Source organism: Megachile rotundata, chromosome 16 (genome assembly GCF_050947335.1).
Source record: "Megachile rotundata isolate GNS110a chromosome 16, iyMegRotu1, whole genome shotgun sequence".
Taxonomy (NCBI): Eukaryota; Metazoa; Arthropoda; class Insecta; order Hymenoptera; family Megachilidae; genus Megachile; species Megachile rotundata.
In genome coordinates, this window is record NC_134998.1 from 2131434 (window position 1) to 2150977 (window position 19544).

The window sequence follows — 19544 nt, forward strand, 5'->3', positions numbered from 1 at the left end:
AGCCATCCGGGCTTCGACTGGAGCTGAACGAAAGGAAAACAAATATCGAAAACCAATAAACGATAAGCTGCTAATTGGGAGTCGAGACGGCGCCGCTCGGGTCGACGTGACGATCCTCCACGTTCATCGATTTGAGTCTCGCCATAAACCCCTATAATAATCGAACGATCCGTGACGAAAATGCGCTTTCCTGAGTTGTGTCTGGAAAACCCGCGGGGTGATAAGTATCTTTTTATACTTGACACCCGGGGTGTGATTGTTTGCTTCGTATTTTAGCAAAGAATGCTTCACGTGTTGTTCTCTGATGCCTTTTGACACCCTTTCTAGCTAAGATTTTTAATGACGGCGTTATAGGATATTTCTTGCTTCTTTTATCGTTTCATATACCTGTTCTCGATTGAACCGCGTAATGGAGGTTCATCCACATTTCTACAGATGAGGTAGACGCACGTCGGAAATTCTAAAATGTGGTTAGCAACAGATTTTGGGAACGTCAAGTCATAATTAAATATATCAAAATAATTTTTAATTTTTAGCAAAATAATTAAATTCGATTTGTTGTTTATATGAAATGATCATTTACGACAGCATCACAAATCATAAATTAAAAGATAGGTTAGGAAAATGGTGAACAATCAGACAGTATATTATGAAAGTAAATTTTAGATGTGTTCATGTCTACATAAACGACTATTTTCGTGCTTATTAGTTAATCAAATTTTGTAGTATAGAATGTTACTGTTAGATAGCTAGATAAATCAGTGTCTATTGGTAAATATAAGTTGCCATTTATTATTGTTAGTAACAATTGTATTGATGTTGTTACATATATAGCATTCGTTACTACTATTATTTTGATTAATGCTAGGACTATAACATCGTTTAATTAATATTATAACAGCATAGTGATGCAATGGTAAAATAGTATAGTAGTGTAATAGTAAAGTGTAATAGTAAAGAGATACTAATGGCAAAGTAGTATAGTAGTATAATGGTAAAATAGTATATTGGCATAATGGTAAAATAGTTTAGTATTATAACGATAAAGCAAGATAGCAATAAATGACAAAGTAGTATAATGGTATAGGGATATACTAGTATACAGTATTTATACAGTAGTATAATAATACAGTTATATAGTAGAATGAATTGAATAGAAGAACGATGAAACTGTGAAATAGCAGAATAGTCAAATAGTGAGAATACAATATTTAAAACATAGTACAATATTAAAATAGCTGAATACTACAATAGTAATCTCGTAAAATGTATGATAATCATGTTCTCCCTTTTAAAAGAATGCACAAATTAAGATTAGTATTTATAATGAGTTACCATAATACTCCCAATAAGTATTACTATTAGTATTTACTATATTGATGCTATTACATAAATAATGCTTGTTAGTACTACTAATGCTATTAGCATGAGCAATAGTAAACTATATTGGGTGATTAGGTTAGGTTATTTAAAAATAATACACAAAACTCTTACGACATTTTTTAAGATTAAACATAATTAAACCGCGCAGTACCTTATTTTCTTTATATAAGAAGCACTTTAATCAGTACAAATAAAGCTATTTTTGCATTAACAAAGACACCGTCATTTATTGTTACTGAATTATGTTTTCTGCTTCATATTTCTAAGCTGTAGTAATCAAGTGTTAAAATAACTTGCTTCATATGTTTATGACTGAAATCTATTTATTCTTCCTTAAGGTTATATTAGGTTAAGTTAGGTTAGGTTTGAAGTTTGAGAGAAAATAGACTTGAATGTAAATAGAGAAACTTATGCATTATAATCGTTCACTAAGTGAGAAGTTCAAATATAAAAACTAAATTTGAATCATAAAATTAAGCTTTAGGTATAGCTGTGTTAACAATTTAAACCAAAATAGATCTGTAATTTTGTTAGGTTATTTAATTATATATTTAATTGACAATAACAATAAATATTGAGGTTAATTTTGAACTTTAAATGAAATTAAATAGACATGTGGTTACGTGAGGTTTAAAATCTAAATAAAAATGAAAATAAAATCCAAAATAAAAAAAGTGCATTATTTCAGTAATATTGTTTTATTCTGATTTTAATAATTTTACTAAAACTTTATTAATTGATTCTATATTTAATTTGAATTATTATTTGTTTTAATATTGTAATTATTTGTAACTGACGCATCTGACAAATCATACAGCAAGGAGTTAATGATAAGTACCTCTTTTTACTTTAGTTTAGAAACAAAATAAAATACAGTTGAAATTGTATCAGGTTCCGTTTAAAGATCAAGTAAAAATAAATATGATGATTAATGTTATGGGCATCGACTGCCATGGTCATTAGCCCACAAAAATAAATATAATACTTGATTGATATTTGATTGACAATGATCGAATATCTAGGTTATGTTCGAAACTCAAGGATAAATAGATTTCTAGTTATTTATGTTAAGCTTGAAACTCAAACAGAAATACACAGATTCGAGCATTAAAATTACATGTTACATTCTACGTCAGTCACTTCCATTGGCCCTAACTATGTTTGGCTATTCGTGTACGAATATTTAAATGTCAGTAACTAGTTTTTAGTTAAGGTGAAGTGGGGTACGTACATACTGGTTTTTGTAAAGTTGGTATTTAAACGTATGTATTTTCTGTCTGCTATGCAAATACTTAACATTGTCGATATCGAACACTTTGCACAATTACTACTACATAATTAGTATTAACTAGGACTTAATTTTCCTTGTATATTTTGATTTTGATAGGAAATTGTTTAAAATGTCAACTACTCTGCACTTTCCCCGAAAATGGGGTAAGAGCGTAACTTGAAGTTAAACACTTTGAAACCTTATTTCATGTGCAATGGGGCAAGAGCAGAATTATTAACAAATCTGCTATAAAATGCTTTTTACTGCATTATGCAAGTACTCTATACTGCAAACAAGTACTCTTAACTGAAATATAAAAGGGGATATAGTGAAAAAAAAACGAGGAAACAAACATATTAAATGGAGAAATTTCGCTGATATTGTAATAAAAATAACCTGGATACGCACTTGTCCCGTTTACGAACTTACCTTACTTCACTTTACTAATTCAATTTAAAAATAAGTGGTCGTCGCATATCCATAAATCTAGTGTTAACAATATTCTGATGATGTTATTTATATGCCAGTAAGACATCAATTAGTCAGTAACCAATAGCAGCAGCTCTATTTGCGAGTACGTGAAATTGAAAAGGAATAAGTGGATGAACACCGCGTACAATGTAGCAGACACCCGGTGACACAAGAAAGAACATACAAGCGCCAGATTTAGAGAGGCAGCCACGAAATTAAGAGACTCCGGCACACGCGGCAGTGCAATCTGTCTGGCGGCTAAGCCGCGACAAATTTTTCATAGGTACTCGCCCGTAAGTTATATTTATGACTCGTTCTTAAGGGGAACGCGTGGCTGCCGTCAGACGCTAATGAGCGCCAGGAAGCATCGCGACGCGGACCGTCGTGATGATGAATGCCTCCAGTGATCTCTGTGAAGCGAGTAGCATAGATGAAGATGTACACAGTTGGCTGAGAAAACGGAGGATACGAGGAATTAGATCTCTTGACTGATAATAATGGTCCGAGCATTGTGAATTTTGTCTACAATTATTTGGGTAAATATTGACAAAAGGGGACCTTGACCTTGACATATATCATTAAGAACATGTTCCTAAGTCATCTTTCGCTTATTGTTTATTAAAACGATATTAGCCATTCGTTAGACGATTGAAGGTTCATTAAGTGTTGTAATAAATTTGTAAAAGGCAAAATTTCCACGTAATCTAACAAAGAAAAACTTGATGATTTTAGCAGCGGTTTCGTATTTGGGGCCAGCATATTGATCATGTATAACGGGTGAATATATGAATCAAGTTTAACAGAATTCAGTGAATTTTGAATTTGAGTCCGTAGCAATACTATTGTTGGGATCCGTGTGAAAAGATTGACAGCGGAATTAATTTAACAACTATTGTGTGAAAAGTAAAAAAATTAAATGTAAAGGAAAGATTTAACTTAGAGAATAATTTTAAGTTAAAATTTGAAAGGTGTCTTTTGGTACTCCTTGGTACAAAATAGGGTAAGTATTGACAAAAGGGGACCAGCCCCAAGTCACATTGACCTTGGCATATGTTGTCAAGGTCACTGTCCTGAGTAACCTACAATCAATTTTAGTCGTCGCTCGTTGTTTATTAAAAAGTTATTAACAAATAAAAGTTACTTTGGCGGTTCGACTAGCTATGGTAGGGAAGCTAGGAAAAGTAAAGCAGAGGGAGAAAACGTTTCGTCCGGGGCCTGCTAGTTGGACTCATCACAGTGAGGCGTTCTAGCAGGCCCTTGCCTTAGACGCAGGAATGTAAGGAAGGGATGGACAGGAACTATACATATTGTATGAATAGGAAGGCTCTTGGAGTACTAGCGAGAAAGTCTAGGTCTCGATTCTATGCGTCGTCTAGTGGCGATGAGTGTGGGAGTGAAACCGCCACAGTTACTAAATAAAATTAATGTTTGTGACATTACATACATTTAAATATATTATATGTTTGAACATCCTAGAAGACATCCAGAACTTTTAACCTAATCCAACTTAACATGTTTTATAATATAATTAAAAATGAATGTCAAAGTATATAATGCATTGCAAAACATGATAGGTTAGGTTAGGATAGTTTATATTAAGAGTTACTGTTTGTCCAAATATTTCTTTGTAAATAACTCTGTAACAAACAAAGAATTATTAAGTTATAAAGAAAAGGTACTGAGAACGATGACCTCGGCAACATATACCACGGCCAAGGTCATTGGGGTTGGTTCTCCTTCTGTTAATATTTACCATTATTCGTACATTCGGTTATTTCTACTGGCACGCTATGTGTTCGCAGAAGTACACTTCGTCTTTTTAGCGATGCGTGATGTCACGCAAGAATTATTTGTTGCCGTGAATGTGAAACTACTTCATGACAAGGCTATTTTGTCCTGAGTTGTAGATTTTGTGAATACAATGCCGAGGATAATGAAGAGTAATTGATACTTTGTATTCTGTAGCGACGAAAATTCTAATTAATACCATTTTATTATTTAAGTTTTCAATTTTGTAACACTCTTAGTAATTTCAATAGTACAATTCTATAAGTTCCATAAGTATACTGTAAGTTTTTAATATGATATTTTGTACCACTAATAGATTTGTAGTACTAGTAATATTGTAGTCTTATGGTACTAATTTTGTAGTACTTCTTACTACTCACAGCATTATTACTATCTGTTATTAATGTTATTGTTATTATCATTACTAATATTGGTAATAATGTTATTAATATAAATACTCCTAAACAAGTATTATACTATAAATGAATATGCCAATTGTAGTAATTGTAACAATTGTATTGGTAGTATAATGAGTAGTAGTATATTACAACAGTCATTATTGTTGTTAGCATAATAGGTATCTGCTCAATACACTATTTGTATATTTACAGCAAAATTCTATCTAAATCCGAATGAAATCCATGTTGAGTTGTTAGTACTGAAAATATACTAGAAACTTCGAAATAGTTGAATAAAATAGTAATAAAGCAAACAGAATGTTTAAGTACATTGTAAAAATAGTAAAATAGCGGTATAGTACAATAATATAGTAATTCAGGTGTGTAGTACTACAATAATATATTAGTATACAAGTTTAGTAATATACGGGGTGTGACACAAAAGTAACGAGACTAAATCTGTAACTTGAAAAAAAACAATGGAATTGGCAGCAATTGTTTTTGTGGCATCATCCCATATACCTGCTCTATCCATGTTGCCAATTTCGATTGAATCGGTCATACCATTTGGAAGTACTGTGTTATTTAGTGAACACGTGCAACTGCATTCTGCTGGAAAAATGTCTAACGTAAAAACCGAACAGCTAATCAACAGCAAGTTTCTTGCAAAATTTGTTGAAATCTATTGTAACATGTGATGAGACATGGATTTTTATCTATGACCTAGAAAGTAAGCGCCAGTCGATGCAGTGGAAGTCTCCAGGATCCCCAAAACCCAAAAAAGCACGCATGTCAAAATCAGAATTCGACACTAATGGAATTGTAATGATTGAGTGGTTTCTCAGTGGTCAGGCTGTTAACTAATACTATTACATTGAAGTACTAAAAAGACTTCGTGAACAAATTAGGAAAAAAGGTCGCAGTTGTGGAGCGATGGATAGTTGTTACACGAAAACAATGCACTCGCTCACATGGCACTGTCTATCAAGCAGTTTCTGAGCAGCAAAAATATTACTGTGATGGGACATCCGACTTATTCACCTGATTTGGCTCCATGCGACTTTCTTTTATTTCCTAAAGTTAAATTTTGCTTAAAGGAAACCCATTTCACTTCAGTTGAAGAGGTTCAGGCAGAAACGGAGAATCTCTAGAAGGGATTTCCAAAAACCTCGTTCCAGAATTGTTACCAGCATTGGCATCGCCGACTGCAGAAGTGTGTGAATGCTGAAGGGGACTACTTTGAAAGTGATAATGTCACAGAGAACTGATTCTGCAGATACAATGATTTATTGGACTAGTCTCGTTACTTTTGAGTCACATCTCGTAGTACTATAGTAATACATATAGTACAGTAGTAAAGTTTTGCAATATAATAATCAAGTAGTATAGTAATAATATAACAATAGTGAGATAATTCAATATTATAATACAAAATACAACAGCAAAATAGTAGAATTATTAAAAAGTAGAATGACAAAGTAGTAAAGTAAGCAATAATGGAATAAGAAAAATAGGATCTTAAAATGCTAAAACAAAAGAGTATTAAAATAATAGGATATTGTGATAGTGCACAAGTAAAGCAGTAGATCAGTAGAAAGTAGAATGCTGAAATGGTAGGAAGAGTAAGAAAATAGAACAGTAAACGGTTAACATAATAGAGTAACGCAATAATAGAATTGTATATCTGCAGGACACAGAATAGTAAAATTATAGCACAGTAGAATGTTCAAATTAGATAGTAGATAGTAGATAGTAGATAGTAGATAGTAGATAGTAGATAGTAGATAGTAGATAGTAGATAGTAGATAGTAGATAGTAGATAGTAGATAGTAGATAGTAGATAGTAGAAAGTAGATAGTAGATAGTAGATAGTAGATAGTAGATAGTAGATAGTAGATAGTAGATAGTAGATAGTAGATAGTAGATAGTAGATAGTAGATAGTAGATAGTAGATAGTAGATAGTAGATAGTAGATAGTAGATAGTAGATAGTAGATAGTAGATAGTAGATAGTAGATAGTAGATAGTAGATAGTAGAAAGTAGAATAATAGAAGAATAGATAGTAAAATAGCATATAGGAGAATAGCAGATAGTAGAGTAGTAGATAGTACAGTAGGAGACAGTAGAATAATAGATACTAGAGTAGCAGATAATAGAACAATAAATAGTAGAATACTACAGAGTAAAATAGTAAAACAGTAGAATTGAAGAATCGTACAGTCGTAAATTTGTGGAATGGTAGAATAGTAGAATAGCAGAACAGCAGAATAGTGAAACAATGCAAGAGCGCAAGGGCAGAATATTAGAAAAACCCCAAATAAAATAGTGCAATAGAATTCCATACTTGAACTACAAGTGCGTCATTATAGTACTATAATGCAAGAATTAATGTTAATACATAGATAATGCCACTACTATTCTTTATAAAACTAATAAAAACTATCAATACCATTATCCCTAACACCAAACTACGTTACGAATTTACATCACATTACTTAAAAGTAATATACAAATCCTTTTAGAACCTTCGTCGCATCGCAGACATAGTTCAAAGTTTAGATCATAGTGCACAGTGTAGAAAAAGAGGCTGGCACGTGTCAGCGCGAAAAACGTCAACATATTACCGGCGATGAACAGGCGAGATAGAGGCGCTCTCGAAAGAGTCCCTCGTTCATATCGAGGCACCGGCTCGACTCGAGTGCCATTTCAATTACTCTGAAAACGATTCTCGAGTACCTCTTCATGTCCGTAGATAAAGTATCGCGAAGGCACATGCTCTTTCTCTCTGGTCCCAGCCGCCCCGACTGATCCACGCACGAAGCCCTGTAAAACGCGATGGATCCGATAATCAGCTGGCTGGATCGTATCGTTCCGTCGCAAAGAGAATGGTACTCGGACTCGCAGATTCTCGCCGATATCGAGCCACTCTTTTTGCAACAACCGCGTAACGTCTATTTCGAAAATAGAATACGAGTAAATGAGTCGTGCTCGCGATGCCTCTGTTGTTCGCTATCTATTTCGGCGCGAATGAGAAAGACAAATGGCTCTTGTTTTTGGACGCGTTGCTGCAACGGTGCTTTCGATTTAGCCGTTTAGATTAGAGCAAGGTTGACATTACTTTTTGGACGCACAAATACGCCAACGCATTGTCATATCTCACTTAACAATTCGTAAGTTTTGTCAAACAACATTAACAAAAATTCACTGTTTGTGTTAATGACAGATTTACGACTATAAAGTTCTACATTTTGACTACTAAAATATTATTATAAATAATGAATACTTTAAGAGTTTGTGGAGATATTTTGGTTTTCTGAAATTTCTTTAAAGTCAAAGAACCCTAAATACATATATTGCTGTCTGACTCTAAATCCTCAAATTGTGCATTGATATTCACTACAATATGTAATTTCACTGATAATATTTATTATAAATTCACTTCATTCATAGTTCACTGTCTTTCTTTGTCATGTCCACGAGAATTCAAGAGAAATATGACGAGATTTCATAATTTTTGCATATACGACTAAATTATTCTGCTTCTTGTGAGAAATTTTGTTTGAAGGCTGTGAAAACTATAAGTTGATACATAACTATAGTTAACATTAATAGTGGATGTATGCCAATGTAAATTGTAATAATCCATATACAATAACAGATATTCCATAGTTGTAAACAAAAAATCTGTAAATTGTATTAATAAGTAATATTAATTCTATTAATTGTAAACTGTGAGTAACGTGATTAATACAATTATGTTTTTAACTGAATTTCATGATTAGGTAGTTTTATTGTCGCACATGGATCAGGTTTCAAATAATTGTAAATGACTCTGAATGACTTTCAGAGATTAACATATTGGGTTGTCCGGAAAGTTCGTGCCGATTTTCGGTAGGCGGCATGAAATTTTATTTAGAATAATTTTTCACCAAAAAGGCTGAGACGTTCTGGAAGGACTTCTCAAGTTGCAAAAAAGATGGAGAAAGGTTATAGAACAGAATGGCACCTATATAATTTAATAAATGTGTACCAAAGTTAAATGAGCTGCGTTTCAATTCTCCTCAAAATAGGCACGAACTTTCCGGACAATCTAATATTTAGGTCTATGAATTCACAAAGTTAAAACATAGTTTTCACTATATGTATTTACAGATTAAATCGCGATTGCTTTGAGATTTCGAAAATTTTACCTAGATAAACTTGATCGTCATGATAAGGTAAAGAAGAAGTTATACTAGAAAAACTTTTTTAATTATATATAGTACAGGATACAGTTGTATAGGCCGATTAAAATGTGAATACTAAGCGGAGCGGAAGTAGAAGCGAGTGTGTACTCGCGAGAAAGTAGAGTTAAAGCGACATCTGTCGACAAATGCAAGAGTTACATAATGTGCTTTGAATTAGAATTAGGATCACAATTACGAATACAGTTAGAGCTAGATTTATAGTTAGATTGAAAATTTTATTTACAGTTATAGTTACAATTATAATTAAAATTACAATTAAAATTATAGCTGGATTAACAATTAAACTTACAACTAGAATTACAGTTATAATTATATTTAACATTAAAAGCAGTAGTGAAATCCCCTGGTATCGTTTCGGCTCAAAATATTAAAGCAATGCTCTTATTAATTTAGATCCTTCTTTTTAAATAGTTTAATGCAACCAAAGTTCTATTGCAGATGTCAAACATTACAACTACACAAATATTGAAATACAGAAAAATTGAATAGTCTTAAGCTTTCCCAGCGAGAAGTAGCGTGATTTCATCAAAAAATCTTCCTCGATCTGTCCTCGCCCGCGTTTTTCTTCGGCGTCAAGGGACCAGTCTATCGGGGTTGAATCATAAAAAATGTAAGAACCGATGTCCGGTAACGAGATTTTCGATTCTGAAAGCGAGGAAAGCGCGATCATCCCGAAGCCTGTCGCATATACATGTTCTGAAGCATGTCCGAGTGGTACCGCGACCGCCGCTTTAAGTAAAACATCAATGATTCAGTTCCGAAATGCTCCATGTCACTATAGTTCTACCGATCGAGCTTGCGATTTTTACGAACTTACCAATAACATCATCCTTTTACCATAATGTTCCTTCTTACAATCCGCGATAAGCTTTCAGATATTGATACCAGTAGAAAAATTGAATACATAATTTGTGTTAAAGAATTTAAAAAACATTATTTGAAGAGTTAAAATAGTTTTTATATAAAATTTAATTTTGTATGTATGAAATACTAATATGTACTAATAATGAATAATAAATGTTTTCTGTAATAGAGGTAATTATAAATATTAAATCATAATAGTTCATAAAAAATAGTTCTCTTTTTGCATAACCTCTTTAACCTCCCGTCAATAATTTATTTGTCAAAAGCGCCAATTAGAACTAAATATTTACAATATTAAACGAAATAAAGAAAGTTAAAATATTGTGCCTATTTTACATTCAGTGATTCAAACTATGCGAATTATAATTGGATTCAAACTTCAAATTGAAGCATAAATTACGAAAGTTCAAACTGAATATTGAAAATTCGAGCAAGATATCACGTTTGAACTGTGAGTGCGTCACGAGCCAGATTAGTTAAAGTAACAGTTAACCCCTTGCACTATGATGTTTTTATCAAGTGCGTCAGTCGGAACTGACTAATTTCAGTCATAACATGAAAACAGACACAAAAACTCGAAATGTTATGTGAATTTGGTATCATGCCGTCGTTGACCATACAAATTATAGTTGGACTTGAACTCCAAATTGATATGTATTCAAAATTCGAGTAAAATTGATCATAGCCAAAGTATATGTGCGTCACGCATCAGACTCGCCAAAATAATGTAAGGGGTTAAGTTACGTTATACGTTACAAGTAAAGTATAAGTTCAGGTGCACAGAAACAATTAAAAGGAAAGTGGATATAGCATATTTTTATGGTATTTTTCTTACTAGACCTTTATCCGGGATTTTGTTCAGTGCAGATAAGCGAACGAGTTATCCCTGTGCAGAAGGCGGGGATAATCCAAAACGCGGACGAATAAGACATTCGGTATCAGGACGGGACCAGAGGCGTAGAGGGAGAGAATAACAATTCGACGATACAGAGCATGCATTTCGGATCGTAGGAAGGGGGTGAACCAGAGGAAGAACACAAACACGTAGCCACGATACAGAGGGTGAACGCCGGCGAGAGCGTAACCGGCCTGATAACATCTCTAATCACGACGAGGCCGGCCCAATCAGCTCTAATCCTGGCCTCTGTATCCATCCAGGAAGGCTGTATAGTCGACGGGTTCCGGGAAACCGTCGCTCACCCTCCACCCCCTCTCAGGGAAACTTGTGAGCCGTATAGAACATCGCGTACAATTCGTGGCTATAGAGGATGCAGGCATCGGGGATGCAGCTGCACCGACGGCATCATACACTGCCACCGGTGGTGCTGATACCGTCGCTCGAAATTACACGTATTGATGTATACAGATTGCGAACGGTTACACGGCCGACGGGGTTTCTGTTCCGTTTATGTTTCGGGCGTGTTGGACCGATCGAAACCGGTTATCTGGCTCCTCTGTAGCCCCACGTGTTGTTTCGCCCAGCTGAATCCGAGCCCGTGTTGCTTTTCTTTCCTCTCGGCCAACCAAATCTGCGACATTTGCCCGTTGTGGCGTAAGAGTTATCCGCTTGTCGTGATTCGTTGGGTCCTTTAATGGTTGATGTTCGGAATAATTAACCCACGAATACAGGTATCCACGGACTACATTTTAAATTTAACTTCAAACCTTCTTTTATTTTCTAATGAAATTTTAGTAGACCCGGAGAATGATTCACCCTACCAGGGATAGTAAGGTGATTGCGAAGGAACTTATCTTTTACATCCTACGTAGTTTAACATTTTTTCTGTTTTAATCCTAGATGATAGTTACGTAATCGTGTGCCTGGTTCTCGGATTTGAGGTATAATAGAATGAACACAAATTAGTTTAATATTTTAAGTAGGTCTGTAACTTTTTCTATTTTGATCCCGCTTACAGCACTGTTACATACTTAATTTTTGTACGTATGGATCACAATCGACCAGGAATAAAATAGGAGGAGTGTAAACTTCATTTAATGTTTCAAGTGCTAAGTTTGTAAGTTTCTAATTTTTTATTTTTTTTATTTTAATCCCAATTGTAGAACTGTGATGGACTTACCTTAGACCTGAGTCACAATCGATCTCGAAATATGGGGAGTAGTGGGATTATTGTACACCAACGTAATCTCACTTTCTAGATTCTATGTTCACAATTCTTTTTTTTACTTTAATCCCACTGTCAGGTAGATTTGGACCATGATTGACCGTAATTACAAAGGATTAATGGCTTGACATGTCCTAATCTAACCTGTTAAATCCAACGTCCACTGTGTAACTATAATCTCTTTCGCTTTAATCTTGTTGTTAGTTGAAACAACGTTATACATATATTCTTTAGTTTGAGTTAGACGTAACCCTTACATTGATATATTTTGAGATACGCAATATTTTTCAAATTTTAAATATATTTTCTTTATAATTAGTTGTCTACTTAAAGCTAAAACTGCACATACACCTATTTTACCTGCAAGGCTTGTCACAATAAATATCATTAAAAATAAGAATCAGATGAGCAACTATACTCATTGTAAACAAATCTAAACTATTAATACTAACACTATATTTATTTATCAGTTTCAACATTTTTTCTTTCCAATTTCAGTTGCGTAAATATACGTTCAATATACGTACCGGTACATCTTCCTAACTGCAAACACCCTTGAACAGGGTCCTTATCTTGTCGGACACGATTTTTCACGGGTCCGAGTGTTAGCACTTGAAGAGTTTCATCGGCGAGCAAACCGTGTTTACAGCCTTATGTGCGAATTGATTCGTCAGAGTGTGCAGAGTGACACAGGGGGTCAGTCTGAAGTATTTGAAAATCGACGCCCTAACCCCCGAAGGAACGGAGGTCCACCCCCGTCCGTCGATGGTCCACCGTGTGTCCGAACATGTGGGCTAGCAATCATCATCAGCGTTCTGCGATATTCTGTGCGGCCCCTTTTTGCTCTCGTCAGCTTCTGCCACGGTAGCCAATCACCTTGTACGAGAATTGGAACGGTTGTTCTTGATGTACGATCGCTGTTGGGGTTGAAACATCTGTGAACGAAGAGGTTCACCCTTTCTGAGTAATTGGGAAGAACACATTTATGGGCTCCTCTTTTGTAAGAAACATATAATTCTGTTATTAAATATGGCTCGTTTTAAAATTTCATAATTCCAACCTTTCCATTAACGTGTACTAAATTGAGTATTTTAATCACTCCAGTAAGTGAAGTCTGATAAATGTCTGATAAATTAGAATTTAGAGAAAATGATGTAAGGTATTCCAGTTGAAAGAAAAAAATAGTCTCAGTATAAAGTTATGTAGAACAGGGTAAATAGTTTTTTCAAGTGCTTTTCTTTTAACTAAATTTCAAGGTCATATCTTTTTAAATGAACAATATAATTTAATATGTATTGTTGCAAGGAAGAAAGCATTTTAACAATTATGTTTTGTAGAATATATTTATAATGATTCTACTTTAAACCTTATCTGAATATCTGACACTGTATATGTATTTCTATAACATGTATTTTAAGATTATTGTATTGTGTTATCGTTTACATATCGATAATTACGAGATTTCATGAGTTTTGTTAAGATCAAACACTATACCAACTATACCATGTGTACCCATACACAAGTTTCACTTCCACCAAATGTACTTCTAACTATTTACAATTTTTAAAAAATGAAGTTGGTAAATTATTAGAAAATTAACTAAAAAGAAAAATTTGAAAGTAAGAGAATTAAAGTTATATGAATGAGAAAAGGTGCCTTTAAATAAATAAGAAGAGGTATCACCATCAGTCTTAAGATGGAAGCATCTCAGTTAACCAACATCCAGCGAATTTCCCCAGTGAGGCACTTCATTTACCAAACGTATCGTTGCTGTTTACCGGAAAAGACCATCTGGTGATTCCCTGACACCCACGAGCGCTTCATGAAAACCACCCAGTCCGAGTCTAATGACGTATAACGCGTCCTACGTCCACTGACCACGCTTATGTCCTTTCTCCGCTTGGTCAGTGGGGTCAAACTGTACCCAGAGCTCGTCAGCACCCTAAGAACCATTCACCCCCGGCCTTAATAACACAATTACCGTTATTGCTGAAATTTAGAGAAGCACATATGTCGTACCATCGATTGCAATAACTTTCAGGAACCATTGAATGGGAACCGTGAGATAATTCGCAAAATTTTGTCCATAAATTACAGTCCTTAATGTTCATTGTGTGCAGTTAAATTTGAAGGAGAGGTTCTTAACACGTAAACTGCCACGTTGAAACAGTTGAAAACATTATTAGGAAATATTTTATTAGGAATATTCTAAATAATAAATTTAAAAAAAATTTAAACATTGAAGATAGGTTAGATTAATTTCTTCAAAATATAAAAGTAACATAACATTTTATATTCTACATAAAAATAGCTATAAATATGTACAATTCAATATCATAACAATTTAAATAAATTTCAGAAAATATTGAAAATTAAGATTATGTTAAATGAGGTTACTCCCAAGATATGAAAATAAACATATCACTATGTCCTAGTTTCCTAATATTCTAAATAAATGTGATCAAAGGTAGACAGTTGAAGTCACTACAAGATTCATTCTCAAAACATCACTGATTTCAAAACAAACAAAATGGACGTTTGTCTAAAAAAAGAGTCAGTTTTGAGACAAAAGAGAACGAGAAGAGAGATCAAGGATGAGAAGAATCAAGGTTGTCTATTTTGCACAATATCACACGTGCAAGATGCAGTTAACCGTTACTCGATCAGCATGTTGTTCACGTGGCCATAAGAGTTTCAAGATTTTGCGATAGTTCTCGTGGTCGTGCATCGAATAACATGGCCACCGTTTTATGCAGAATTATCGGCATATTACGAGGCGCATGATCGTAATTTCAATGAAAAAGGGGGAAAAAAAAGGTTTCCTCAATTTCCGACCGGCCGATTCTCATTCAACGGAGGCCGAAACATGTTCCACGAAATGAATCATGTCGTTGCAGATGGAAAATATGATTGGACGCGCTACGAATAATTAAACGAGTGCATCGTTTCCAAAGACTTTCTACGGTTGCTTTCGAAAATCTTTCTTCTGATGCAATTTCTGTGATGCAAATCTACTGTATATGGAGCACTGACATATTATGGCGAATCGTTCTCAAGTTGGACAAAATTTACATTTCAGTTTGCTGTGCACAACGCCACTGCAGAATAAAGAAGATGGATATGGAGATTTTTTATATTATGGCGATATATCTGAAGGAAAAGTTTTTATATGGCATGGTATATCAGAATATACAGATTTAACAGATTTGACGTGATGTATGAAGATTCAGCATTTGACATGATCCATATAAAGATTCGACTCCTAGCGTGATTTATATAGAGATACCTGACATAAATATGGCGATATATCGAAAGGCAAAGTTATTATTTGATAGGATTGATATAAAAATTCAGCATTTAGCATATCGATGTATGAACGTATTCATCATTTGACATGATGAATGTAGAGATTCTTAATATAAAGGGTATTTACTCACAGTTTTTGTTAAATTATGAATATTGATGAAGTGGGATAAGTTCGTAAACGGGGCAAGTGCATATACAGGCTATTTTTATTACAATATGAGCGAAATTTCTCCATTTAGTATGTTTGTTTCCTTGTTTTGTTTCACTGATATCCCCTTTTATCTTTCAGCTAAGAGTACTTGTTTGCAGTATAGAGTACTTGCATAATGCAGTAAAAAGCATTTTATAGCAGATTTGTTAATAATTCTGCTCTTGCCCCATTGCACATGAAATAAAGTTTCAAAGTATTTAACTTCAAGTTACGCTCTTACTCCGTTTTCGGAGAAAGTGCAGAGTAGTTGACATTTTAAACAATTTTCTATCAAAATCAAAATGTACAAGGAAAATTAAGGTCCTAATTAATATTAATTAAATAGTAGTAATTGTGCAAAGTATTCGATATCGACAGCGCTAAGTATTTACATAGCAGACTGAAAATACTTACGTTTAAATAAGAACTTTATAAAAACCAGTCTGCACTTATCCCACTTCACCTTAACTACGATTTGTGTTTGCGACGAATAAAATTACCTAGATTTATTAATAATTTCAACGTTACATATTGGATATGATGAAGTGATTTTAAGAAATTTGATAATATGGAAATTTCAGCATTGGACATTTTATGATTTGCGGAATTTGAATTTTGGAGAGGGAACTTGGAAATTCGGGAAGATTAGAAGTTGGGGACATTCGCTGTAAATTTCGAAATTTAAGAATTTGGAAATATGGAAACATAGAAATTTGAATAGTCGGGAATTTGGGACTTCCATAATTTGCTTATTTGAGGATTAGTAATTTGGAAATTTGAAAGCTGTGGAATTTGAGAAAATATGCTTTTAGAAATTTGTAAATTTGGTAAGGTATATGACTTAGAAGTTTCGAAATTTAGTGATTGAGAAATTTAAGAATTTAACTTTGAGAAATAGTAAATTTAAAAATTGAGGTACAAGTTTGGGAGTTTGAAATCTTTAGAATTTGTACACATGATAATTTGTAAATTCCAGAACTAGAGAATTTAAAAATTTGAGACTGAGAATTTGAGAACTTAAAAATGTTGAAATTTGAGAATATCAGAAGTTGGAAATTCGATAATTTAAACACTTGAAAACTTATAAATTCGAAAATTTGGAAGTTTCAAAGTCCCAGAATTTGAAAGTTTAAAATTTGAAAATTGACAAACTTAAGAATTTCGAAATTTATAGTTACGTATAACATACATACGAGATACCCTCTCACATGTAATTCCGTAGTGGAGGGGAGTAGACCCACCCCTGATCTACCTAATTATACTAATGATGACTAGGCAACTCGTATTGCTCAATGATTCCAGGTTAACATTGAAATAAATTATATTAACGTTTCAGTAAATTGAGTGGAAAGTCACGTGTTCTGTCCGTACGCCTCTGATATATTCTCGTTTCGATAAACAGATGTCGAATGAGAAAAGAACAGCACGTTTATGCAACAGTTCCAAGAGCCTCGGTTTCTCACAAACCTCTGTGAAGATTATCAATTATTAAAGACACGTGGCCGTACCAGCCTCTCTGCTCTCATCTTGCCGTTCCACGAAAACTCCGTCGCGTATTGCTAACTCCCACGAATTCAATCTAACGATACTATCGTTCATTTTAATTGCATTATATTTGCATGATTTAGACTTACTCGGGAATGTGATCATTAAAACGGTTTCTTGTAAATCAAATGGAATATTGACACACCTACTTGAGTTTTAGAATTCGGATTTATTGTAAAGTGAATCCTGTAATGCTTTGGTTCTTTCACATCAGATGGTGCAATAATCGTATTCGTGATGGATTCTGGGTCGAATATGGTAGAATACTATTTATTTTGTGCGTGTTTACTGAAGAAATTTTTATGCTTTACATTTCGTTGAATGTTTAATTAGTTTAATTATATCGGTATGGATGAATATTATGAATTAATATGTATTACTTGAATATTAGTTAAGTGTTAGTGTTATTTGATTGTTGCAGTGTAAACTTGATATTGGATTGATTTCAAAGTTTTTTATAAACTAATATTCGTCGTTCAGAGATTAACAGGATATAGTATGGTGCAATTTTTAAGACGATTTTGGAATATAGTGTGAGACTTATTTATATTAATACTAAAATGTTGATAATATAACGACAGATGTGAACAATATTATAATTTCTGTAATGGAACTATATGCAACTATAATACAAACACTTTTGGAAATATTACTTGTCACAGTTAAAGATCAGAAAAATATCTTACAATACCTTTAACTGTTAAACATTAAATAGTGTAATAATTTGCTGACGTCGTTCTTAAAAAGGTCGTACTTTCAATTATAGAACATATGAAATTTGTCTAATTTTTTATTTATAACATTGTATCATAAAATATTATTTATTAACATAAATCAGTTTTAATAACTAATTCTGATATGTTAATTTATCATTTTATTTACTGTAAATAGTTTACAGTTTGCATTAATAAAAACAAATAGCAAATACAGAAAATAAAGTTAAAAAATGTTAACATGTTGTGTACGTCAATTATAAATTACTTAGTACATAAATCGTACCATATTGTGCATGTCAACAGCTGATATATTAAGTGTCTCAATAATATTTAAATATAATCATTGCCATAAGCAAAATATATAAATATCATTTACTGTATTTGCAGTGCACTGTATCAGAAGATGGTTCTTATATTGTACTCTATTTATACATATAATTAAAATTGTTGATGTATACAATGTTTCCAGATAGAATTGAATTTATCTTTATACATATGAGTAACATATAGCAAATAGGTTATTTTACTAATGGTGAAACTTTTCATACTTGTAAATGTGCAGTATACAAAAATAGTTCGTGAAATAAATGTAATATAATAATTCAATCTGAATTTCTTACATATTTATACAAATTTTAATAACAAAGATTTATTCAAGATTTGAATATCAAATGTTCGGGGGTTAGATTAATATTTCATGGTCTATTTTATAATTATTTATACAACAAATCTCCAGAAAAAAGTTCTGAATTACTATAATTCAAGTGTTGTCTGCAATCTGCAAAATTAAAATGACTTAAAATTAATTTAAATTAATTGTATTTAAAGTAATTATATATTTCTCTATATGTATACAAAAAGAGGATTATAATATGTAGTACATAATATAATATTTTTATTAAATAATCAGTAAGTATATCGAAAATTGCAAAATATAAATGAATCATATAATTTATGAGATCCACAGCCTATATACACTGCTCAAAAGAAATATGGCATAGAAAAAATTTAGGCAAAAATTGGCCAAATTCGACTGATGATAACTCCGTGAAAAATCATCGCAAAGTTATGCTCTTTTTTTTAAATTAAAGCTTGAGATCTCTACTTTAAGACCCTGTAGTTTGATTTTAGATTTGATGCATCCCTACCACAATAACACCGTAAATGTGAGGTCATGTTTGCAATATTGAAAATTACAAAGTTTGACGAAATGCATGGACTTGCCACATTTTTTTGGTGCGAT

The 19544-nt window shown here is 33.0% G+C and overlaps 2 long non-coding RNA genes across 2 annotated transcripts in view; both read left to right on the plus strand.

The window, feature by feature from the left end:
• Positions 1-19544, plus strand: part of LOC143265971 (uncharacterized) — a 359864-nt gene that overhangs the window by 110715 nt on the left and 229605 nt on the right. The gene's annotated exons all lie outside the window — the stretch shown is intronic.
• Positions 11276-13589, plus strand: LOC105662307 (uncharacterized). Its single transcript, XR_013041039.1, has 2 exons — positions 11276-12436; positions 13043-13589. It is a non-coding gene; the product is annotated as an uncharacterized LOC105662307 (long non-coding RNA).